The sequence below is a fragment of the Salmo salar genome, chromosome 02 (genome assembly GCF_965601325.2).
Source record: "Salmo salar chromosome 02, fSalSal1, whole genome shotgun sequence".
In the NCBI taxonomy this organism is placed as follows: Eukaryota; Metazoa; Chordata; class Actinopteri; order Salmoniformes; family Salmonidae; genus Salmo; species Salmo salar.
The window spans coordinates 25,992,512-26,003,181 of NC_138292.1; the positions used below are offsets into that span (position 1 = coordinate 25,992,512).

The 10,670-nt window shown below is 41.9% G+C and overlaps 1 non-coding gene across 1 annotated transcript; it reads left to right on the plus strand.

The window, feature by feature from the left end:
* Positions 1-1,216: 1,216 nt before the first annotated feature.
* On the plus strand, positions 1,217-1,288 carry trnat-ugu (transfer RNA threonine (anticodon UGU)). Its single transcript has one exon. It is a non-coding gene; the product is annotated as a tRNA-Thr (tRNA).
* Positions 1,289-10,670: the final 9,382 nt, after the last annotated feature.

Consider the following 10,670-nt stretch of genomic DNA (forward strand, 5'->3'; position numbering starts at 1 on the left):
CATCATGAAGTGCATTGAGAGACTAGTCAAGGATCACCTCCACCTTACCGGACACCCTAGACCCACTTCAGTTTGCATACCACCCCAACAGGTCCACAGACAACACAATTGCCATCACACTGCCCATCCCATCTGGACTAGAGGTTGACCAATTAATCGGAATGGCTGATTAGTTAGGGCCGATTTCAAGTATTCATAACAATCGGTAATCAGAATTTTTGGACACCGATTATGGCTGATTACATTGCACTCCACGAGGAGACCGCGTGGCAGGCTGACTACTTGTTACGCGAGTGCAGCAAGGAGCCAAGGTAAGTTGCTAGCTAGCATTACACTTATCTTATAAAAAACAATAAATCTTAACATAATCACTAGTTCACTACACATGGTTGATGATATTACTGGTTTATCTAGCTTGTCCCGAATTGCATATAATCGATGCGGTGCCTGTTAATTAATCATCGAATCACAGCCTACTTCACCAAACGGGTGATGATTTAACAAGCGCATTCGCGAAAAAAGCACTGTCATTGCACCAATGTGTACCTAACCATAAACATCAATGCTTTTCTTAAAATCAAAACACAAGAATATATTTTTAAACCTGCATATTTAGTTAACATTGCCTGCTAACATGATTTTCTTTTAACTAGGGAAATTGTGTCACTTCTCTTGCGTTCTGTGCAAGCAGAGTCAGGGTATATTCAGCAGTTTGGGCTGCCTGGCTCGTTGCGAACTGCGTGAAGACCATTTCTTCCTAACAAAGACCGTAATTAATTTGCCAGAATTGTACATAATTATGACATAACATTGAAGGTTGTGGAATGTAACAGCAATATTTAGACTTAGGGATGCCACAAGTTAGATAAAATACGGAATGGTTCCGTATTTCACTGAAAGAATAAACGCTTTGTTTTCGAAATGATAGTTCCCGGATTTGACCATATTAATGACCTATGGCTTGTATTTCTGTGTGTTATTATACTATAATTAAGTCTATGATTTGATATTTGATAGAGCAGTCTGACTGAGTGGTGGTAGGCAGCAGCAGGCTCGTAAGCATTCATTCAAATAGCACTTTCCTGCTTCAAGCATTGCGCTGTTTATGACTTTAAGCCTATCAACTCCCGAGATTAGGCTGGCAATACTATAGAGCCTATAAGAACATCCAATAGTCAAAGGTATATGAAATACAAATGGTAGAGAGAGAAATATGTCCCGTGTGGCTCAGTTGGTAGAGCATGGTGTTTGTAACGCCAGGGTTGTGGGTTCGATTCCCACGGGGGAACAGTATGGAAAAAAAATGTATGAAATGTCGCTCTGGATAAGAGCCTCTGCTAAATGACTGAAATGTAAAAAAATATAAATAGTCCTATAATTCCTATAATAGCTACAACCTAAAACTTCTTACCTGGGAATATGGAAGAATGATGTTAAAAGGAACCACCAGCTTTCGTATGTTCTTATGTTCTGAGCAAGGAACTTAAACGTTAGCTTTTTTACATAGCAAATATTGCACTTTTACTTTCTTCTCCAACACTGTTTTTGCATTATTTAAACCAAATTGAACATGTTTCATTATTTATTTGAGACTAAATAGATTTTATTGATGTATTATATTAAGTTAAAATAAAAGTGTTCATTCAGTATTGTTGTAATTCTCATTATTACAAATATATATATATATAAAAATTGGCTGATTAATCGGTATCGGCAGGGTTTTGGTCCTCCAATAATCGGTATCGGTATCGCAGTTGAAAAATTATAATCGGTCAACCTCTAATCTGGACAAAAGGAATACCTATGTTAGAGTGCTGTTCATTGACTACAGCTCAGCACTCAACACCATAGTGTCCTCCAAACTCACGTCAGCAAAACAAAGGAGATGATCGCAGACTTCACCCCCCCTATCCACATTGAAGGGACAGTAGTGGAGAAGGTAGAAAGTTAAGTTCCTTGGCGTACATATCACAGACAAACAGATATTGTCCACCCACACAGGCAGTGTGGTAAAGAAGGCCAACAGCGCCTCTTCAACCTCAGGAGGCTGAAGAAATGTGGCTTGTCACACAAAACCCTGAAACTTTTACAGGTGCAAAATCGAGAGCATCCTGTCCAGCTGTATCACAGCCTGGTACAGCAACTGCACCGCCCACAACCGCAAGGCTCTCCAGAGGGTGGTGCGGTCTGCACAATGCATCACCGGGGGCAAACTACCTGCCCTCCATAACACCTACAACCCCCTATGTCACAGGAAGGCCAAAAAGATCATCAAGGACAACAACCACCGAGCCACTGCCTGTTCACACCGCTACCATCCAGAAGGCGAGGTCAGTACAGGTGCATCAAAGCTGGGACAGAGAGACTGAAAAACAGCTTCTATCTCAAGGCCATCAGACTATTAAACTGCAATCACTAACTCAGAGAGGCTGCTGCCTACATTGAGACCAAATCACTGGCCACTTTAATAAATGGATCACTAGTCACTTTAAACAATGGCACTTTAAATAATGCCACTTTAATAATGTTTAAATATCTTACATTACTCATATCACATGTAGCGTCCAAACAGTGTGTTGAACGTGGTGAGCGTAGATGACTCTTCTGTGAGCTTAATAGCCCAGTAGCCTGATCTGACGTCCATGAAACTGAAGTCGTGTGCTCCCGTTTGCTTGTGTGTGATGTCATCTAGCGTTGGTAAGGGGTAATGGGAGCGTTTGATAGCCTTGTTGAAGTCTCTTGGGTCGAGACGTACTCTGAGCTTGCATGTGTGTGGTTTCTCCACCACACTAACGCGTTTACCCACTCTGTTGGTTCTGTAACCTAGGTGACGATGTCAGATTGCACCATGCTCTCCAACTCTTTCTTCGGGCACGGAGAGCAAGGGGAATCTTTCTTGTGGGTAGACCACAGGGGTTGCGTCTGGGTCAAGGTGAACGGTACATTCTCCTTGGAATATAGTCCTATTCCTGTAAAAACGTCAGCAAACTCCTCCACTACAATCTTTGTCTCTACTGGTGCTGTCACTGATTAAAAAAATTGCTTGATGAGGTCCATGTCTAAACATGCTTTAAGACCTAGCACTGCAGGTGCTCGAGTGTCAACAATGTAAAAATCCAACATCATGTCACTTTCCTTGTATTTGCATTTGAAAGTGCATGTGCCTTTTACTGGGAGCTGTTCACCACCATAACCAGTCGGTCTGTGCGTGCTGGGCTGTAGCTCGCACTCAGATGTCAAGCTGCAGTACTTATTCTGAGGAATAATGTTTACTTGTGCACCAGTGTCTAGTTTGAACTTTAGCTCTGTGTCTTGTGTTCCTATCTCAATGTCAGCTAAGGCTTGCTCTGTCTCTGATATCTGACTTGTCTGTGTCACTGAATCAGTAAATAGTTCATCAGCATATGACTATGATTGACTTTTCATCTTCACTCACTGTGTGTACTGTTTTCTCAGGTGAGCTCTGCACACTTTTGTAAAGTGATTCCATTTCCCACATTTAGTACACTGTTTGCGTTGAGCAGGGCGATTTCCCTGTTCGCCATGCACTTTGTATCCCCAACATCCACATGTTTTGGGGTGTTTTGAGTCTGTGTCACTCTGTTTTGGAGTTCTGTTTTGGAGGTGTGCTTTGATGTCTGCCTGACCGCGTGTACTGCTCGTTCACATGATGCGCTCGTGCTGCCGCCCAGAATGGTTTTAATTTGTACCTGTGCTAACTCGTGATATCTGGCTATGTCGATAGCTTTTTCCAGCATTAGCTCAGACCAAACATTCAAAAATTCCAAATACAATATGATCCCTGACCATCGCATACTTGTTTGCATAATTAGTCTTTCACAAGCAGACGCAGCTCAGTCACAAACTCTTCAAACGATTTGCTAGGTCCCTGTACTTTCTCATGGAATTTGTACCTAGAGAGAATCTAATTGGTATTTGGCACAACATATGCTTCAAAACAATCGTAGTATGTTTTCAGTACATTTGATTCAGCCTCGGTAAGTGTCCATGTGTTGTAAATATCTCTCCCTATTTCACCAATCCACAGGAGCAGGTAGCTGCACTTTTCCTCATCTCCTCTTTCCTTCAGAGGACCCATGAACATTAGCTACACATGCTGTTTGAACTTATGCCATGCAATTTTTTTATTTATTTTATTTCACCTTTATTTAACCAGGTAGGCCAGTTGAGAACAAGTTCTCATTTACAACTGCAACCTGGCCAAGATAAAGCAAAGCAGTGCGACAGAAAAACAACACAGAATTACACATAGGATAAACAAAAGTACAGTCAATAACACAATAGAAAAATCTATATACAGTGTGTGCAAATGGAGTAAGGAAGTAAGGCAATAAATAGGCCCTCGTAGCGAAGCAATTACAATTTAGCAAATTAACACTGAAGTGATGGAAGGGCAGATGGTAATGTGCAAGTAGAAATACTGGTGTGCAAAAGAGCAAAAAAGTGAATAAAAACAATATGGGGATGAGGTAGGTAGTTGGGCTATTTACAGATGGGCTATGTACAGCTGCAGCGATCGGTAAGCTAATCAGATAGCTGATGTTTAAAGTTAGTGAGGGAGATATTAGTCTCCAACTTCAGCGATTTTTGCAATTCGTTCCAGTCATTGGCAGCAGAAAACTGGAAGGAAAGGCGGCCAAAGTGGGTGTTGGCTTTGGGGATGACCAGTGAGATATACCTGCTAGAGCGCGTGTTATGGGTGAGTGTTGTTATGGTGACCAGTGAGCTGAGATAAGGTGGAGCTTTACCTAGCATAGACTTATAGATGACCTGGAGCCAGTGGGTCTGGCGAGGAATATGTAGCGAGGGCCAGCCAACGAGAGCATGCAGGTCGCAGTGGTGGGTGGTATATCTGGGCTTTGGTGACAAAACGGATGGCACTGTGATAGACTGCATCCAGTTTGCTGAGTAGAGTGTTGGAGGCTATTTTGTAAATGACATTGCCAAAGTCGAGGATCGGTAGAATAGTCAGTTTTACGAGGGTATGTTTGGCAGCGTGAGTGAAGGAGGCTTTGTTGCGAAATAGGAAGCCGATTCTCGATTTCATTTTGGATTGGAGATGATTAATATGAGTCTGGAAGGAGAGTTTACAGTCTAACCAGACACCTAGGTATTTGTAGTTGTCCACATATTCTAAGTCAGAACCGTCCAGAGTAGTGATGCTAGTCGGGCGGGCGGGCGGGTGTGGGCTGCGATCAGTTGAAGAGCATGCATTTAGTTTTACTAGCGTTTAAGAGCAGTTGGAGGCCACAGAAGGAGTGTTGCATGGCATTGAAGCTCGTTTGGAGGTTTGTTAACACAGTGTCCAAAGAAGGGCCAGATGTATACAGAATGGTGTCGTCTGCATAGAGGTGGATCAAGGAATCACCCGCAGCAAGAGTGTCATCGTTGATATATACAGAGAAAAGAGACGGCCCGAGAATTGAACCCTGTGGTACCCCCATAGAGACTGCCAGAGGTCCGGACAACAGGCCCTCCAATTTTACACACTGAACTCTATCTGAGAAGTAGTTGGTGAACCAGGCGAGGCAGTCATAAGAATACAGTGATTGACAGAGTCGAAAGGCTTGGCCAGGTCGATGAATACGGCTGCACAATATTGTCTTTTATCGATGGCGGTTATGATATTGTTTAGTACCTTGAGCATGGCTGAGTTGCACCCATGACCAGCCCGGAAACCATATTGCACAGCGGAGAAGGTACGGTGGGATTCGAAATGGTCAGTGATCTGTTTGTTAACTTGGCTTTCAAAGACTTTAGAAAGGCAGGGCAGAATGGATATAGCTCTGTAACAGTTTGGGTCTAGAGTGTCTCCCCCTTTGAAGAGGGGGATGACCGCGACAGCTTTCCAATCTTTAGGAATCTCGGACGATATGAGAGGTTGAACAGACTAGTAATTAGGGTTGCAACAATGGGGGCAGATCATTTTAGAAAGAGAAGGTCCAGATTGTCTAGCCCAGCTGATTTGTACGGGTCCAGGTTTTGCAGCTCTTTCAGAACATCTGCTATCTGGATTTGGGTGAAGGAGAAGCTGGGGAGGCTTGGGCAAGTAGCTGTGGGGCGTGCGGAGATGTTGGCCGGGGTTGGGGTAGCCAGGAGGAAAGCATGGTCAGACGTAGAGAAATGCTTATTGAAATTCTCAATCATCGTGGATTTATCGGTGGTGACAGTGTTTCCTAGCCTCAGTGCAGTGGGCAGCTGGGAGGAGATGCTCTTATTCTCCATGGACTTTACAGTGTCACAGAACTTTTTGGAGTTAGAGCTACAGGATGCACATTTCTGTTTGAAAAAGCTATGGGTACGTTTGTAGACCCCCAGTCCATTCGAGGTGAAGGAACTCCAGCAGAATTAATCTTTTAGTCCTTTACTCTGACACCATGTCTTGTTTTGCACGCTTTGTACAAAATAATAAAATGCAGTACGTATGTTCATGTGTCTCCAGCCATGATCAACTGAAAAATGCCCTCATGACCTGGGTGGTATTAACCAATCATAGTGCAGTATGATACGACGATGAGCCCAATCGCGGGACACCACGTGTTTCATTGCATTTTAATATAGTCTGTAACGTTTGTTCCTGAATCTCCCAATCTACTACTGAGTTATTTTTCATCCTTTTTCTACCACAGTTTATGTTCTTACTGGGATACTGCTTCTCATTGATTTGCTGTGTGAGGAAAAACAAACATCTAATGTCTTCATAAATCAACTTCAAGTACTCAAAGAATGTAAAGGTCAAGCAGAAGTAACTATTGGTCACCAATGAGCTACTGTCTCCACTTGTCTAACTCTTCTCAGTTGTCGTCACTAGTTAACACAGCCACAAAGTCATAAACCCCTCCTATTTCTACAATTTCTCTTCTTCAGATTTTAAACCTAACCTTAACCATAACCTTGTGCCTAACCCTAACCTTAAATTAAGACCAAAAAGTCAATTATTTATTCTTATACATTTTTTACGGTAGACTATTTTGACTTTTTGGCTGTGTTTTTTGGCTTTTCTCATTCCGTGGTGGCCTCTGTAAATCACCACGTCTCCCCCTGCTGGTTTGTAAAAGATATTACATCATATGTTTACGTGAAATAGGAATTATGAGCAAGAGGAGTAGAGGACTAAAATGCGAACAATCCTAATGCACGAATGTTAGGTGTAGAAATCATCCATCCATTATGTAGAAATTATGTTGAATATAATAATAAACTACATTCATCAATCTGACTCCAATATTATGTGAATATATGCAACAGGCCCTGTGCGTCTCTGGAGGAATCTAACTAAATCATTTCTGAGTCTGTTCGGACATTGAAAGTCGAGACAGCAATGTCTTTAGGTCAAGACTTACTATAGACTTGTGTTTACTCTATTTAATTCGTTGGAGTTGGAATATCCCGAACCACTCCACTTTGCACATGGAGGTCAAGCGTTCCTGTTGACTATATGACTACAGTACCAAGAATATGAATATATCAGGTATGTTACATAGACAGACCATGAGAGGGAGCAAGGGGTGGTGTGAAAACCCACTCCCTAAGAATACTGTGGAAGGACCACCAGAGGGCAGGCTGGGCTCACGGATAGTAGCCCAACCAGGCATGTGAGTCAAGGTGACCAGAGGCAATTAAGCACAGCTGACTGTACTAATGACATATTCTCTTTCCCCTACAAGAGAGAGGAGGGAACCAGCAGAGAGGGGAGGAAAAAGAAAGAATAAGAGTGGTTGCTCCACCAAAGGAGAGTACGTGTCTTTTGGAAGGGGAGAAGAAGAAGAAGAAGAAGAAGAAGAAGAAGATAAACTAGCTCTGGAGAATGGCCACCAAGAGGGGAGCTATCCTCGAAGAACCATTAAGACGGAGACAAACCCGTGATTTTTGTTATAGTTTAAAGATAATCGTCTTGTGTTCCTGTTTCATCTGAAGAAGAAGTGTTTTTCCTTGGGAGATTCTCATTGATTGTGTTGGAGTGTTTGTATTGACAGAAATCCCTCAATAGAGAACTGTATTCAATCAAGAAAACCTACTCCTGACTCGTTTATTCCAGCTTTCCGCTTTAGAGTGACACCAAATTACTTGGTCAGCTCACAATACATAGAATAATGAAGACAAAAATAGGACACCCATAGGGGTTTTGATAGTGATAGCATCGAAGGGGCAGGCTACACTCAGGAATACAATATAACTGTTAGAGCATTTGTGTTCAGCATGTTCTTTGCTTGTAATCTGTTAACCCCTAAATGTTCCTACAGGCTCCACTTCATTGATCTACCTGCATGCATGCACATGGGTGAAGTAAGATTTTTGGATTAGCAGACACTAGTGATGTACGGGTCAGTAACGATGCATGGGTAAAGTCCGTGGGCAAGCCAAGCCAGTAAAAAAGCCATATTACAACCTGTTGTGATAATTGCGTTGTTTGCACTATAACCCATTCATTCACACGCCACCGTGCTATACAATAAGGCCGTGACAACAAAAAGACAATAGTCACACAGTGCTGGAATAAATTCAACTACACTTGTCTGTTTCATCACAAAACCGTAGAGCATGGTCAAGCAAGTTAATGTTTTCAACAACTACTGACTTAGAACCACAGAGTTACTGCAAGTGAGCACAAAGACAACAGGAGCACTGGCTCCGCTATTCCAGCCCCATTTTCATTAAAATATTTAAACAACAAATTAAAAAGGCAATAGTTTAATACACTAAAAACAAACTTAAAGATACCAAAAACAATTTAGTCCAATCAATGTTGCTAAATATCATGTGGCTGTCCATGGTACTGTTTCTGTCTGTGTGCGTGTGTGTTTGCGTGTGCACGCATGTAAAAAAAGAAAGTTGACCGACCCTTTTTGTAGACTAGTTAAACGCCAATGCCATCCTCCTCTCTTTCATGTATGCAAAACAGTCTATGGCTCTGTCATACACTATGCTTTTAGTTTTAGATTTCATAGGCTACCTAGCTAAAATGCTTGCTAGCTTAACTTCCTCACATGAGAAACAATGAACCAGCTAAGTTAGCTACCTACTAGCCTGCATATTGATGGACAATTATTCAAACCACAGAGATATGTAAGATAAATCATTTGATGGTTTTTATTTTTTTATTGGTCAAATATTTGGAGAATCCTGGCTTCCCTTGGCATCCTTTAATACACGCCACTGGCGTAGGTTGACTCAAAACCTGCAGTCCCCACTGTTATATCTGTGCAGGCAGGTTTAGGGTCATGAAGGATTGTGTGGATGGGTGGATTGAATAAAGAGAAAACAATTCCTTAAAAAAATGTATCATTATTTTGCAATTTATGTGTATAGGCTACATTGAGGTTTTTCTTTCATTGTTTTTAGGCTATCTGGCATTAATGCGTAAGAATAAGATTTAGAACCTAACTGTATTTGTGCCAAATATGTTTTTTGGATCGGGCAGAAAAAGTTCAAGTTGATCCACAGAGGCAAATACGACAATGTCGGTGTTAAATTCAAGAAGAGAAAAGCTGGGAAATGGAGAGTTGTAAATAAAGAGAAGGGAGTAATGTTGGGAAAGATTTGGTGGTGGTAAAAGAGGATGATAGCAGTGCCGGTTATGTGATTTATGTGTGATGATTGTGAGATGCTATACAAATCCGACAGTCACAAGATGGGGACTTCAAATAGGCCTATGGCAGATCAAAGGAACTGTAGCCTACTGTTCAGATGGGTTAAAAGGAAACAGAAATCTGGGCACTGACTGTAGGTCTATAAACTTTCACATAGCCTTAATTGTAACTCCTGCAGAATTAAGCATTTCTTGCAGTAAAATTATACACCAAATGTAAGCAACATTTTGACTCGGGAACAGGAGTGGAGAAATATGATTTCTTTCTTTTAGCATCTTGAGAGAATGCGAATGCGCCGTCTGTAGAGGTACTATCTTTATCAGCATCATAAAAGCTGATAGTATTTCAACCACATCAAATTTGCTCCAAGTCGAACTGAAATCTAATTATAGACCAATTGACTAACAAATAGCTTACCAAAATGTCGGAAATTATAAGCATAAACATACCTAAATCAGTCAACAACAAAAAAGCACCCTCTGTCAAAAATTGTTACGCCGTCTCTGACTGTAGCATACAGAGCATTTTCTATATTTATGGATTAGGGTCGGGTGTCGGCTTCAGATTATCACGTTATCACATATAGTCGGGCAGTTGCTGATGGGTTATTAGCAATTTCAGGCAGGTGCACAAACAGCTGACCTGCGCACCACTAGCGGACACCCTTTGGTAACATGATATGCTTGCCGGTCACAGGTCACAGTCCCATTCACAAGGGGGCGATAGCAAAGGTTTTATTTTTGTAAACAACAAAGAAGAGTCGCCTTCCCTTGCTATTAGTTGCCATTGATGTATAATAAGAACTGGAGACTGCATCCAAGATGTCCGCCCATTGTTTTCAAGGTAATCTACTCACGTTCGCATACGCCGATTCATGGACCGTCTATATCCAGATTGCATCTGGTTTATTTGGATGAACATCACATGAGAATGCACTCAGTGACCACCATTTATTCCATTCCAGTCACTACAATGAGCCTGTCCTCCTATAGCTCCTCTCACCAGCCTCCTCTGGTGCACACACAGAGCAGTGACGATGTCATCCCGTCATCCAAAAAC